Raw genomic sequence first — 16,187 nt, forward strand, 5'->3', positions numbered from 1 at the left:
TGCTTTGCTGCTAAATGATGAACTAGCACTCAGCTGAACCCTCAAGGGTTAACAAATTGTTGTTAATGTAGCCTCACCCTCTACAAGGCAGCAGGAATGGAGGGAGGAGATAGCATGTCAGTGGCTGCAAACATTCCCTGTGGAAACTAACCGTGATGATGACCCCACGCTCTCCCATTGGAGTGCACCACTCCCTCCACTTTCCAAAGTGTGTGAGAGTGAGAGACGCACATTGCTCCTTTAAGTATGCTGACCCCACTCTAAGTACACTGCCTTTTTATGTAGATCAGCAAGTTGAGACAGCAGCAGCTGCTGCTGCCGCTGCCAGCAAGCTCCCTCACTCCTGAGCCCTGTCATGTCTCCCTCCTCCCCAGCTCTCTGGAGATGGGGTACGGGGGGAGGGGGATACCCTGACATCAGCACCTCTCTTCCCCCAACCCCCTGCACAGCAAGCAGGAGGCTCTCGGGAGCAGCTTCAAGGCAGAGGGCAGGAGCAGCACACAGCAGTTGGGGAAGGGACACCTGAATTGCCCGGCAGCTGCCACACAGGAACTTAGGGGAGCTGATAGGGGGGTTGCCAGCCCCCCTTGGTTTCAAGCCCCCACCACTAGCGCCAACAGGCTGCTGTTCCTGCAAGCAGTGGACAAAGCAGGTGGCTGCCAAACAACGTTATAAGGGAGCATTGCACAACTTTAAATGAGCATGTTCCAATAGATCAGCGATGCAACAACAAAATGACATTAACCGTGACGATGTTAAGTGTGGAGTTACTGTATTATACTTCTCTGAGCTCTATACAAGGTTTCAGTATGTTCATGTTCACAATTTTTGGAAAAAAATCCAGCCTTCTTTCTGTTATGGCCCAGACTCTGTGCCAAATTCTGCTCAGTGCAGAGAAGGCAGAGGGCAGTCAGAAAGCCAGTTACAACCATCTGCTAATTATAGTCAAGCTATTTTGGTCCCGGTCCCAATCCCAGCTAATCTGCTCTAGTTTATGCCAGCTGGCTATGGTTCCCAAAGGACCGGTAAGAACCAGTAGAGCACAGGTGCTATCTGGCTCATCCTCAACATCCAAATCAGGTGGAGTGGAGGGCAGTTGCCATAGGATTTTGTTACACTGCTTTACACCAGCTGCAAGCTCCCCTGTGCTGAAGAAATCTCAACAGGCCTGTTAGGGCCAGATTCCACCACTTTGTGCCATAGTGGAACATTTAACTAAGTAATTTTGATATGAAATAACCCTGTTCATAATCATTTACTTCCTTATCTGTACTATTGTAGAGCTTTTATTATATTTGACATAGTTTATGAGCAGTACAAGTTTCATATACTAGAATATGACCTTATGTGACAGGTTTGCTCTACTCACTGCTGGATGGCATCACCTGCTGGTAGTTCTGGGGATTAGCTTAGTCTGGTCAACACCCCTTCCAGCAGGTATATCCCATCTGTTTCTCTTCTGCAGCTGCTCTCTTGCTCTCAGGAACTACAGCAGTCCTCTTTGTAAGTCAACCCTCTGGCCAGGTCACTCAGCATTCCCCCCTTCTTGGGTACAGTCCTTCAAATTCTGTCACTCCCACAGTGACCACAACAGTCTTCCAGTTCACTGCCCCAGTGGTCAGTAGGGGAACCCAGGCCCACCCTCTACTCTGGGTTCCAGCCCAGGGACTCTACAACATGCAGCCAAGGTCTGCTCAGTCCCCAACCTCGCTGCTTACTCCCTGGGCTGCTTCCTACCCTAGCACTCCCCCACTCTCTGAGGTTTGTCAACCACTCTACTCCCTCCTCCCAGGGAACAACCATTGGCTACTTGCTCTATAGCCACCAAACACACCTCCCTTCTCCCAGGGAGTGACTGTATACCACCTTCCTGCAGCCCCTTCTGCTTCCAATTTCCTATCTTTTGTAGAAGCCCACCTGTCCTTCACACATGAGCTTCTCTCTAATTAGTTGCCTAAAGCTCTCCCCTGTTTGCAGCCTAATTAGCTGATTAGGTCCACCTGGCCCAACTCAGCTCTTGCAGGGCCAGTGTGGGGAGCACACCCCATCACACATTGCTATGAAACTCAGTTTGTGATCAATTTGAAGGCCTTATTCAAACAACACTCCCACTAACTTTAGTAGCAGTTGTGTTTGAATGAGGACTGGGGCATCCATTACCTGAAAATTTAATAATGACTGCAGCCAATAAACCTATTTCATTACCAGGGTTACAAAACTAACAGGGCTCACACTGAGGTGGTACATGTCAGCATGGGTATATCTCCAGTTGGAGCTGGGGGTGTGATTCTCCGCTGAGGAAACATACCCACATCAGTGGTGATTGAGTTAGCATATTAAAAATAGAATGTAGCCATGGCAGCAGGATAGGCTAGCCACTCTAATTATGTACCCACCCAAGATATCATAGGCACATAATTAGGGCGGCTAGCCCATCCACCTCTCATGCTGCCATGGCAACACTATTTTTAGCACAGAGCTAGCACGGGTATGTGTCCTTGACCTGGAAATCACATTTCCAGCTCCAAGTGCAGACATACCCTATGGCATACCGACATCTCTACCAAGGTGACACTTGTGCTACAAAATCTGAGCTTTCATATTTTTTTTAAAAAGTACATTTTCAGCTTTTGTGATTGTAAATAAAGCCTTGGAAATGTGAACTGAGTGTAATTGAAACAATGACATCTGCCTGAGTTTGCACAGAGTTTTCAACAATAACTATGAAGTCTAAACTGCCCCATTCGTCTCAGTGAGATGCAGTGGCAGAAGTAGCATCCTAAGTCAGTAGGTGCACTCAGCCTCCTCCTCGCCCCACTGAGGGGGCACCAACCAACCGCAGCAGTACCCTCCTCCCCAGGACCACAATCCTAATCCCAGCCCGGTGTGGAGGGAAGGCCTGGGAGAAGAGGGGTTGGGCTGGAGACTGAGCCCAGCTTTGACCCACCCCACAGCAACAGCTCCTGTCCCCCGGGACTGGGGTTGGGCTGGGGCTGGCTCTGACTCCCTGCTCCATGTGTTACGACCTGGCACATGGAGTCACAGTGCCATTCAGGTTTGGAAGTGTTGAAGTTTATTGGTAAATCGAATAAAAGCAAAGATAAATGTAATAAAATCATATCTAGAATACAGGGTAGGCCGCAGCCTATCTTGGTAGGTTAAACCTTAGAGTTACAGTCCTGGTAAATTGAAGACTACTGTCCTCACATTCTATGTGTCGGTCCCTCCAACTATCATGGGCTCTGCCTTTATCTCACCATCCCAGTGCCTGAGGTCATAATTGCCAGTCAGAGTCTATTCCAATCCCCTCCTCTAAGGGTCAGTCACTTATACTCTCAGTTCCTTTGAAGTTTAGGTCTGAATGCTGACTGCTAATCCAGCATAGATGAAGCCAACATACCCTCCTCAGTATATGTACTGTACCAATTTTATTTAGTAATGAAGAGGGTTCGCTTTCATGAGCAAAGAGTTTTTCCATCTCCTGTTACTTAGTATACATCACTTCAAAGTAACTCCAGGAACTTTTTACATATCACATATTTATAATGACATCTAGATACTGTATTGTAGGTCTGTTTTTGTAATGAGGAATAAAGAGGGAGGAGTTGGGGGGTCAGAGAGGGCCCATGATGGTATCCCCAGGATATTTACACCAGGTATTTCACCTTAGTTACTAGACACTTAAAGCAGCTATGAAACCTTTCCTGTGCAGCCAGATAGAAACATCATAAAATAACAATTTATAATTGTCTTCTTACACAGAACTAAGTCTCTGCCATGTTGCTACAACTGTATACATGCACTGTACAAGAGACTGATTATGCCAAACTCTTGTACATTGCATGTATACAGCTGTAGTAGCACAGTGGTGAGTTAGTTCAGTGTAAGAAAACTTATTGATGAGTAAGGTTACAATTTAGTAATGGATATTTTTAGTAAAAGTCATGAACAGTGACCTGTCCATGACTTGTACCAAAAATACCTCTAACTAAATGTTAGGTGCTGGGGATGAGGAGGGCATTCCAGCAGATGCTGCTACTCCAGGCAGGGGGTGGACCAGGGCCCTGCTGCCGCTGCTGCTCTGGACAGGGGCGGCCAGTGGCCCTGCCACTGCCGGGGCACCCTTGCTGCTCCTGGACCACTGCTCTGGGGCAGCACCCGGGACCATCTGCCTGGGGTCACCCGGGGAGTGGCCAGTGTGGCTGGCCCTGGGGCCGCCCCAGCTGCTTGGGCAGCCCTGGGGTCAGCCACACCAGCCGCTGCAGCTGCGGAAATCACAGAGGTTCTGGAGTCACGGAATCCATGACTTCCATGACCTCTGTGAAAGAGTCGTAGCCTTAATGATGATTATTACAATGGTTAGAAACCCAGGAAAGCAGAAGCCCCTACCTTCCCTCCCCCCCATGAGTCCTATACCCACCCCCTCCCAGTAGCCTCTGCCCTCAAAGGAAACCCCCTACTGTCCCTTCCTAGGAGCCCCTGCCTGCCCCCACTCTGCTCCTTATCTCTCTTGGCTGGCTCAAGGCTTCCTTGGAGGAAAGAATTTTAGGATCTTCCCCTCTGTGCCCCATATCCAGCCCTTCTCCCTCCCCCTGGGATCCCCGAAAGGGAGTTGCATCACAACCCGGAGCGCCACCCCTACCACAGCAGCACCACAAGGCCCCCCTTTTGCTGCCCTATCCCATCCCCTTCACTGCAGCTCCCTACCTGGCTGTCAAGGAGAACAGACTACCTTGCCCCCTCCACCCTACCTAAATTCTTTCCACTCCATGCTGGCTTGAGGCTTCCCGCTGGTTCCCATTGCCAAGAGGAGTTGTTGTGGTTTTTGGCAGGCGGACCTGAGTGCCAGCTGCACTCCCAGCCATGTGAGATGCATGCATGGTAGTGCACATCCAGACCTGATTTCTGTGGGTGCAGTTCAACCCATGGACCCCAGCTAGAGCCAGCATTGGTGAGATGTTAACTCAGCTGTCCAGAGATGGTACTAAAATGTCAATATTATTAACTATTTCACTACTGAACAAAGAAAAGAGAGGGACAAAATCTATGGTGAGTGACATTTTACTGCCATTACTGGGTGGACGTCAACAGAATCCAGTAGGACAAATTAATCCTACTGAGGAGAAGCCCAGCCAGAGGAGCCCAACAGAGCCCAGGGGTGTATTTGAATTGCACGGAGGGGGAGTTAAGCCTGCAGCGCCTGGGAGGGCGTGTGAGATCATAATTTGAATATCAGCACAATCTGCGGAGAGTGATTTCTCATTTGGCATCTCAAGTGGGTGGAGTTTATTTTGTGGGAGGACCTGAGAGTAGCACTGCCTTTTTTCCCTCCCAGTTCAGTCCCTGAATATCAGCTAAAGAAATGTGGCTGATCAGAATAAAAGAATTAAGAGAAAAACAGCAATTTACTGCCTGTCTAAAATTAATACCTAAACTATTGCAGGCAAGATGTTCCAAATGCAATGAAGTTTTTTCACTTTAAAACCTGAACAGTACTTCACATTTCTGCTCTTGAATTATCAAATACAGGTATCTGATTGTTTTACTAACTACAGATGGGGGGTGTGTGTGTGTTTGTTTTGAGACTTGAGGGGGGATTGCATTACTTATGAAAGGAGAATATCTTTCTCCTCATTTTACATGTATTAATAACTATTTTTAATTCATCTTAAATTATCTAAAAATGATCTTGTAAGATAAAAATCAGTAAGCTAACAAAATATTGCTCTTTTCAGTCTGGTCTCCACTGTCCTATCTCAGATGCTCACGTCAATAGAAAAGAAGTAGAAAGGATCAGTCGAGAATGTAGAAACGAAAGTTTCTGGTACAGAGGCAGGTAACTCATGTTAATTCTTATCCCAGTGAGAATCAGCACCTGATGTATTTTTAGCTGAACTACTGCTTTAAATTCTACTGCACGACTTGCCAGTTACTTTAACACTTACATTTATTTGAGAGAAGATTGTTATTAGGGCCTAATTCTGTCATCCTTACTTATGTTAAGTAGTACTTACTATGAAATCAATGGGACTACTTACATAATAAGGTACACTTAATGTAAGTAAAAGTGGCAGAATTGTACCCTTAATTGTCAATAGTTAACTATTATTATTAGCTGATGTCACTATTTTTGAAATCTATTATTACTCTCACCCAAGAGACGCGTTTCATTTTCTTTCACATATATGATCTTGATTTTGAATTTTTTCAAGAAATAACAAGATTTCTGTTTAGTTTTAACAACAAAAACAAAAGTCATTGCAGAGTGAGCGTAAAGATGGCCAGATGGCAACTCTAAATGTGGACATTCTGAAAGGAAAAGATTTGAAAAGCTTCTAAGGGTTTCATCATATAATCAAAGTTCTATCAAGGTCAGATACATTTTAGTTTTGCTGTCTTGAGGGGATATACTACTATGGTCATGCAAGTTTTTATTATTATTTATATTTCAGTAGCACGAAAAGGTCACAACCAGGTTGGGCTCCATTGTGGTAGGTGCTGTACAAACATAATAAATGACTGTCATTGCCCCAAAGAGCTTACAGTCTAAGAGCAAGTGTAATAGGTGAATGAGACAAGCAAGCTGGAGGGAGAAGAAAGGATAATAAATACAAAAAAGATGCACATAATTCTCAGCCAGTCAGCAGTAGTGAGCAAAGTGATGAATTTTTTTGTTTGCTTGTTTTTTTCAGGTCTTCCCTTGTCTCTAGGAAGCATGCTCATCACTCAAGGGCTAATTTACAATGGTAAATGGAAGATATACATGTATCATTTTATTTATATTAGAAATGAACCCAAGTCATGCTGATCAGGTGCTCTACATCAGAATTTCCCCAGAGCTTGCTGCTTTTCATATTTGAATGTTCTTCCCACTCAGTGCCATCACTGTTATAATGATTTGATAATTAACTATGCATTGCCACAACTCGTTCTGAATACAGTAAAAGCTGTATTATCTGGCACTTTATCAACCAGAAAGCTCTATTATCCGGCATTTCTGATCTCTGATCTCTCCCAATACAAATCTTCAGTCTAGTAAGCGGGACTAGTATACTGCCCAGGAGGTTATGCAATTGCACATTCTGCACTCTACTTTTATGCAAAAGAGGCAGAAGACACATAAGCAAGCTGATATCGGGAATTTATTCAAAAAAAGCAACTTCCAGGGTGTGTCATAGGGTCATTACAGATTCAGCCTAATCTATTACACTGTCTATATCTACAATGATAATTGATGTTGACAATGATGACCGTGAGGCACTGCAAGAGCCTGAAGTGTCTTCTGAATCATCAAAGAAAGATTAACTTACGTTCAGTCTAGTTTTAGTGGTAAGTGTATTTTTAGTGATCTGGGTGTACATCATGTGCTGCCCATAGTGATATGTAGTGTCAAAAAATAAAGTTTTCTATACAGTAGATTACCTCTATACACCTAAGTGCTTCAAGAAACCAACCACTCTGCAGTGCAGTACTACTACTGCATTGGTGAATATCTGTATACTGTACTACTGTATTTTGTCTTTTATTCATTTTATTGTATTCTAATTCTTTAAAAATTGGTATTCCATTGGTAAAGTATAACTCTCAGTTAACCGGAATATTTGATTAACCAGCACCCACCATTCCCCCAACATGCCAAATAATAAAGCTTTTACTGTATTTCCTTTCGAATTCAGACCCTTCCAAATACTAGGGGCCTGAATCTGTCACGCTTACATTCTGTAATCAAGAAGCATCACTTATTGGGTGAGGCTCTTTGGCCTGTGTTATACAGGAAGTCAGGCTAGATGATCATAAAGGGTTCCCTCTCTCTTTAAAATCTCTGTGAATGACATTGAGAGGGATATCTTAGCAGATCCTGTTCATTGACCCAAAACTGTGTGATTCTGATGGATTTTGTCAGTGCATGGTATTCACAATGAAACGTGTTGATGTAATGTTGTATTATCATTGAAGAAGACATTAGGCTGAAGTGTGGCATCATTAGAGTGTCCCATCTGGTCTTTAATAGTCTGGAGGAATTTTGTTACACCTATGGCCTTTTTTAGTGGCTACAGTAGTTAGCCAGTGGAGTAAGTAAACAGTGAGGCCTCATTTGAGCCTAGCCTACATGATTATTGCACTCTAAATCGTCAGTAATATAGGGACAAGGTAAGATTCTCAAAAGCACCAAGCCGACTTGAAAACCAATGGAACTTAGGTGCCTACATTATTAAGTGTTTTTGAGAATTTTGCCCCAAATCTTGCTTGCCTCACTCACACATGATTATTTCCATTGACTTAAAATAAAGAGGCCATAGTATGTTTAATTAAAGATTGCCATTTATTCACTGACAAGTTGTTTGAGTCAAGTTGAGAGTAGGAGTTGGTGCATATTTTAGTTTGCTTACTCTACTGGTCTGGCAAAGACTGAGTTTGTTAACCCCCGGATCCAAACACAAAGGCCATCTCCTTTCTCAAGCTTTTGACAAAGGGATTATTGTGAGCTGTGTTGTTTAATATACATGTACTGGCTAGCTTTGAAAACTATGTTTTACATGTACCTACAGTCAGTTCTGATGGAAGAACTTTGAAATTTAGGAAAAATGTTAAGCGGGTTTTTTTATACAATTAAACATAAAAAAAAATTGAGATTAGAGACTGACTGAACATTTCAATTAGAATACACAAAGTATTGTGTTGTTTGATGATCACTTCTTTCCTTTTTAAAATATGTACAGTCAATGAGCTAAGTGTGATAGATGGTGGATATTGCTTTTCCATCACTTCTCATGCTAAAAATGTGCATCATGCTCAAACTTTCCCCTCAGATTACATCTAATTAAAATTATTGTACTGCACACAAATTCTTACCTCAGAGACTTGTGCAGAACTCCCTCTGAAGTCACCAGATGCACATGTACATCTGAGAACTTAGCTTTCAGAGCTCAGTATTTTTTATAAAATGGTTTTTTGTTTGTTTGTTTGTTTCAGATCACGTCTCTTCTTTTTAAGAAGTTACTTCATATCTTGGTATCTGAATTATAGAACTGACAAAGATGACAAAATCCTGCAGAAAAAGTCTCTTCCTTCAATAGCTTATTCTGGACAGAAGAAATTAAGCCTACAGTCAGGTGTAAACCAGTACACTGTGAGGATTAGGTTGATTTTAAAAAAGTTTGCCTATATAATAAATGCTAATTTCTAGTAATGCAGTTTCTATTTTTTTCTGTTGATATCACACCCCAGTATGTTTCTTTTTTCCTTAGATGCATTTTAGCTCTTGGCACTGAAAACTTAGATATTGCAATTCTTGTAAGTGGCAATGACCTGATCTCAGTGCAACCTGCAAAAGGCCATAATTGGAAGCATTTGTTTCCTGCATGAAAGAAAAAGAATGCAAGAGTATTTAAATGACGTTGCACTGCTAAGCAGCCCACCAAGCCCCCTATACTATGATCAGTTTTGCATAACTCTTTGTACTGGGGAAGGACTCCATGTATCACCATTCTTGACAATAGATATCCTCTGGGTACTATTAGAAAGAACCCCATTGACTTCAGTGGGCTTTGAATCTGGACTTAAGAGAGGAGAGTGACATTTTATTTATGCCTGTCTATTCAAATCTCTTTGGAAGACATTCTGAACATAATTCCTAAATAGACAACTTAATAAAAAGTTTTCTTTCTCAAAACATGAACATTGGGGAAAGAACTGAAAGCGAGCTCAGAAACCTATGTTATTTAGGTTTGCTCTAATCTGACCATGACACTAGAAAAGAAAAAAAATAATGAATTACAGAAAAGCCCAGTTAATTACTGTTTGCATATTCATAAAAATGCTTTAATAATACTTCGTTCTTTTAGAATTTTTAAGTTCAAAAGTGTTGTGCTTCTGGCTAATATCCCCTTCGCCATGAGCACTCTCACTCAGAGGACCCTCTCTGTGTACAGATCCCCACAGGACAATCCAGGCTTTAATCAGGAACAAAGGGAAGTCAGGATTTAGTTTCTTTAATAAGAAAAAAATATATCTAGAAAGCAGCCTAAAATAAAACTTCCTTGGCATTGACTCTCTGTTACCTTTTCACAGAAATGGGACCTCATGGTCCAACTGCCTTATACCCCCAGTCCAGTGCTGACCCCCCCATAGACACCCCAGTTGCATATGCACACCTTTCCCAGCATTCCACCTTGTGAGTACTCTGGCTTTATAGTTCATCTCTTCAGGAGCATGCAGTAGTGAAAGTAAGCAGATACACAGGCTCTGCAGAATATTCTAAAGCCAGATCTAGACAAAATAATAAATCACCTGGACACATTTTCCTCCCTCAGGTTCCTCTTCACACTTGAACATTCTTCAGGTTTAGGTCAGAGCCACAAAGGAGTCCAGATCCCCACGCGCACATGGCTTCTCCTCCAAATCATGGAGCCTCTCTCTTCTGCAGGCCACCTCTTTCTTCCTCAGTTTCATAGTTAAAAATTGCCCTGCTGCTACAAAACAGGCCCCTCTATTCCTCTCTCCTGCCCAAACGTCCTTTGTGTCTGAGTCCCCCGTGTTGCCTCAAGAGTTGGATCCCCAAAACACCGTGAGATTAAAAACAAAACAAAACAATGTATTGTGCTTTTTGGTCTCTCTTGATTTTTTGAGTGAGAGAAAGTGTGTGTGTGTGTGTGTATGTGAGAGAGAGTGCTACTCACTCCTACATTTATTGGGTAAAGTGATTTTGGCCCCTGCGGAAGAAGCACTCTCTCACGTCTGCCCATCCTCTGCCCCCACCAATTCGCTCCACAAAGCCCCGACAGCCATCAGTTCAGCCCCTCCCCCTCTACCCTCCTGGAGTTCTTCACACCCCCTACCAGGCCCGGGGAAGCTGCATTTTCCATTCTCCCTTCCCGTCAGACCACCTGGGTAGAACTGTTCTCCCAGCTCAGGCACCCTCCTTAGCACTGTTCAGCTGGAGTCCTTAAGGTCCACATCTTTTTTTGTTCTATAGCTTCTTCCAAACATGCAGGGATAATACACATCAGGGATGCTATCAGCTCATGGTTGACTCACTGCACATTGATGATTGAGTGATACAACAATTTCATAAAACTAATCGGAATTCATAAGTTGTACACAGATTCCCCAAATCATCAAAAGCTACTATTATGAACTCTAATTTGAACTCTAACACCTACATTTGAAGAGTTTTTGTTGACCAACTCCCACTAAAATAGTCAGATGTTATGCTACAGCTTGGAAAACGTAAGGTTAAAAGTCTTGCAAAATGAAATATAACAAGTTTAATTAATGAACTTAGTGCAAACTGCAGATGATTCAGAATTACTTAGTAAATAGATCTAACATCTTTTTCAGACTAAAATACAATATCACCATTACTATATCCATTAAATGTGAAAGGAAAAAAAAACCAAGTTGGAGCAGGGGAATGTTTTCAGTTGTCTTCAACATCAGAAAGATTTTCTGAAAGATTAATGTATTTGCAGATCAGATACTGGAACCTCCGATAGTTTTCTAATTAAAGAAAGAGGATTGTCTGTTTTATTCTATACACAATCTTATACCATGCTCATTACTGTAGCATTTGAGCACCTTCCCATAGTGCATTAAGTGACATTACTAACATCTGTCATGTTTGTTGTTCTCAATTTCTCCCCAGCAAGCATGTGCAATGGAGTGTCTTGTTTTGGTAGGATGTTTTTGTGTGTTTTTTTTTAAATAAACATGTTACTATGTGCTTATGTTAGAGAAGACATGGTCAAAGAAATGCGCTTTGCACTTGGAGCAGGAAGTGGTGAAGTTTGTGATGGTCCTTAGTTCTTGGGGAAATTCATTCCACAGTCTCAGACTACCCCTGAAAAAGCTTGTCTTCCACTCCCGGCAATTAACATTATTCTGCTTGTAGAGAGTTCGATATTACTATTCATCAGATGTGTCCACTGAGGTACCAGTAGGCAGCTATGCAGGTTAGCACATGGGCAACTTCAGGTATCTCATAGTAAGTAACAAATGGTTTTTCTACCTTTTTCTATATGCACATTTCAGTAATAATATTTCATTTACTACAGCTGGATGTTAGGTCTCAGCATAGTCTGCTATGACTAAACTGATACAAGCCCTAACTTGTCTAATGTTAAATGCTGGATTATAATACATGCATGTGCATTATAAACCTTATCCTGAGGCAAATGCTTGTGGTTTAACCACTCCCATGACATTTATTAATTCTGTAAAATCAAATCAACTGTAATATCTTCTGTAATTGCCTTATGCCTATACTATGCACGAAGCTGCACACGGCCCTGTCCAGCAAGAGGCTTCATACAACCCCTGCTAAACAGTTGCCAGCTCTAGAAAGACACCTGTCAATTGACAGCTTGCTCACTCAGCAGTCTATTTTTCCTTGCTTTGCATCTATTCCTTCCCTATCCATAGCCTGGGCTTGCATAGCGTGATTGCTGCCTAAGGCATCCTTTGAGGAATTCCTTCTGCTTCACTTGCTGCACTCCTGGCATGGCAATGGCTTTGTCTATACAACAGCAGTTAGCAGCCAGCAGAGTGTCTGGTATGCAGAGGTGCAAGGGACCAATGAAGAGGAATGAACCCAAGGCTCCATAAAGTATAGGGCAAGCCCTAAATACCATCTGTGGTACACAACAGCAGGCCCACTGCTATATAAACTGAAGCAAAGCATGACCTGTATTGTACCAAAAGGATTGTCTTGTACTTCTTCTAGCCTAGTTAGAAAATATGAATGTCTCTTGCTGTCAGTGAAGTATTAATAACTGTAGTGCATTGATGTCAATCTAATATGAACAACAGGGACACCAAGTTCACCACTGGTGTAAGTTATAATGTGAATTACATTTTTTTAAAATAAAAAGACCTGTAATCCAATGAGATTGAGATTAGTGTGAGCATTCTATTTCAAATGCAGAAAATAATTAAACAATACACCACACTATATTTCCAAGTTTGGGTCATTATTGCATTATATTTTTGCAGAGCTGATTTTTTTAGCTCCATCTACAGGTTTCTTTTGAAAAAATGCACTGCAAGTACACAGATCCACTGAAAAAAGCATGAGTGAGGAGGATATGTACACTGTACAATGCAGGGAATATATTTAAAAATATCTTTCATTTACTGCAGTGCAGGATTAGAGAAATCACCCAAGCAAGGGCTTTGTTGTTTTTATGTTTTAGAAAACTGTCTATCATTCAACAGGAGGTAACGATTTGTGTGTGGATTTTAACATACTTTCTAGGGTATGGTGCATGTAAAAATGGTGCAAATTTAAAACACAAATTTGGAAAATTTGTTCCATTTTGAAAATGTGTTCTAACAAATTTATAGAAACAGGAAAAGCAAGTAGTGGACATCAAAAACAAGATAGATATTTGTAAGTAATGGATAAACTGAGAATTGATTTATGAGCATTAGTATCCAATAATAATTTAAATGTCCACATTATCTATTTCATTCATGGCTGATCAAATCACATAAGAAAGGAAATGGACACTCATAATATGAAAGTCTGTCTAATCTGTTGAGCATGAAATCTTACCTTGGTGCCACGAGTGGATGAAGCCTGGGTACTAAGCAAAGCTTGAGTACACCAGCAGTCGCCACATTGGATTCCTGGAGCCAAACAAGCCATGGGGCCATCTGAGCCTCACAGAGGGGAAGCCAAGCTTTCAAAGCCCAGCAGGCAGGTGAACTCTATGAAGACAGTGCCAACTGTGAGAAATCCAGCATCCAGAAGGGTATCTGAGCCCCACTAAGGGGAAGCTAAGGGCTTATCTACATTACCCGCTGTATCGATGGGCAGCGATCAATCCAGCAGGGGTCGATTTATCGCATCTAGCGAAGATGCAATAAATCGACCGCCGAGCACTCTCCCGTCGACTCCGGTACTCCATCGGAGCGAGAGGCGCAGGAGGAATCGACGGGGGAGCGTCAACCATCGACTTACCACAGTGAAGACACCACGGTGAGTAGATCTAAGTACGTCGACTTAGAGAAATCGATCTCCCATCCCCCCTCCTCCCCAGTGTAGACCAGGCCTAAGACAATGATCACACTTTGATCACACAGGATCATACTTTGAACATCTGCACAATATACTGACATCTTATTTTTGCATCCCAAGTGGGCAGTATGATTTATGGGTGCAACTTGGAATAGTACCCACGACTCTCCAGTCCCCCACAATTCAGCCCCTACCTAAGCTTTCTTTGAATGAACAGCAGGAGTTATTTTCTTTTGGGATGATCTGTTGTTTAACTGGGTTCCAAACAGATCCATGTAATATGAATGAACATTTGCTGAAAGCAATTACTGAAGAATTCGGCTGTTTGCTTATTTTGGATTATGAATCTTGCTGTTGAGTTTGGAAGACAGCATTGTAAACTCAGTTCTCCAAATATCTGCAATACAGAAGCAACTGACATTGTAACTTTTAATGAGGCTATAACAAGTGTGAAGGAGCTAAGCCAAATGCTCCCAATGCATGTCAACAGCCCCCAGTTTCAGGCCACTATCTTTATTTTTTAATAATTTGGCCTTGCAGCTTAAAAATTGTAAAGATTTTAAGAATTAGGGAAGTCAATTATTTTAAACATTTCCAAGAAGGTTAATATATAATTAATAAGAGGGCTGTCAAGCAATTAAAATATCGTGATTAATTGCATGATTAAAAAGATTAATCACAATTAACTGCACTGTTAAACAATAATAAAATACCATTTATTTAAATATGTTGGCTGTTTTCTACATTTTCAAATATATTGATTTTGATTACAACACAGAATACAAAGTGTACAGTGCTCACTTTACATTTATTTTTTATTACAAGTATTTGCACTGTAAAAAACAAAATAAATAGTATTTTTTCGATTCACTTAATACAAGTACTGTAGTGCAATCTCTTCATCATGAAAGTTGAACTTACAAATGTAGAATTTTGTAAAAAAAACTGCATTCAAAAATAAAACGATGTAAAATTTTTTAGACTCTGCAAGTCCACTCAGTCCTACTTCTTGTTCAGCCAATCGCTCAGACAAACAAGTTTGTTTACATTTGCAGGAGATAATGCTGCCCGCTTCTTGTTTACAATGTCACCTGAAAGTGAGAACAGGCATTCTCATGGTACTGTTCTAGCCGGTGTTGTTAGATATTTACGTGCCAGATGTGCTAAAGATTCATATGTCCCTTCATGCTTCAATCACCATTCCAGGGGATGTGCGTCCATGCCGACAACGGGTTCCGCTCAATAACAATCCAAAGCAGTTTGGACCGACATGTTCATTTTCATTATAAAAGAGTCAGATGCCATCAGCAGAAGGTTGATTTTCTTCTTTGGTGGTTCGGGTTCTGTAGTTTCCACATCGGAGTGTTGCTATTTTAAGACTTCTGAAAGCATGCTCCACACCTCATCCCTCTCAGATTTTGGAGGGCACTTCAGATTCTTAAACCTTGGATTGAGTGCTGTAGCTATCCTTAGAAATCTCACATTGGTAACTTCTTTGCGTTTTGTCAAATCTGCAGCGAAAGTCTTCTTAAAATGAACATATGTTGGATCATCATCCGAAACTGCTATAACAGAAAATATATGGCAGAATGCGGGTAAAACAGAGCACTGGACATACACATCTCCCCAAAGGAGTTCAGTCACAAAATTTAATTAATGCTTTTTTTTTTTTTTTTTTTAAACGAGCATCATCAGCATGGAAGTATGTCCTCTGGAATGGTGGCTGAAGCATGAAGGGGCATACAAATGTTTAGCATATCCGGCACGTAAATACCTTGCAATGCTGGCTACAAAAGTGCCATGAAAATGCCTGTTCTCACTTTCTGGTGACATTGTAAATAAGAAGAGGACAGCATTATCTCCTGTAAATGTAAACAAACTTGTTTGTCTTAGCAATCGGCTGAACAAGAAGTAGGACTTGTAGGCTCTGAAGTTTTACACTGTTTTGTTTTTGAGTGCAGTTATGTAACAAAAATAAATCTACATTTGTAAGTTGCACTTACACAATAAAGCGATTGCACTACAGCACTTGTATGTGAATTGAAAAATACTCTCTCCTTTGTTTATTATTTTAACAGTGCAAATATTTGTAATAAAAATATATACTGATTTCAATTACAACACAGAATACAATATATATGAAAATGTAGAAAAACATGCAAAATATCTA

The sequence above is a fragment of the Emys orbicularis genome, chromosome 5 (assembly GCF_028017835.1).
Source record: "Emys orbicularis isolate rEmyOrb1 chromosome 5, rEmyOrb1.hap1, whole genome shotgun sequence".
NCBI lineage: Eukaryota > Metazoa > Chordata > Testudines > Emydidae > Emys > Emys orbicularis.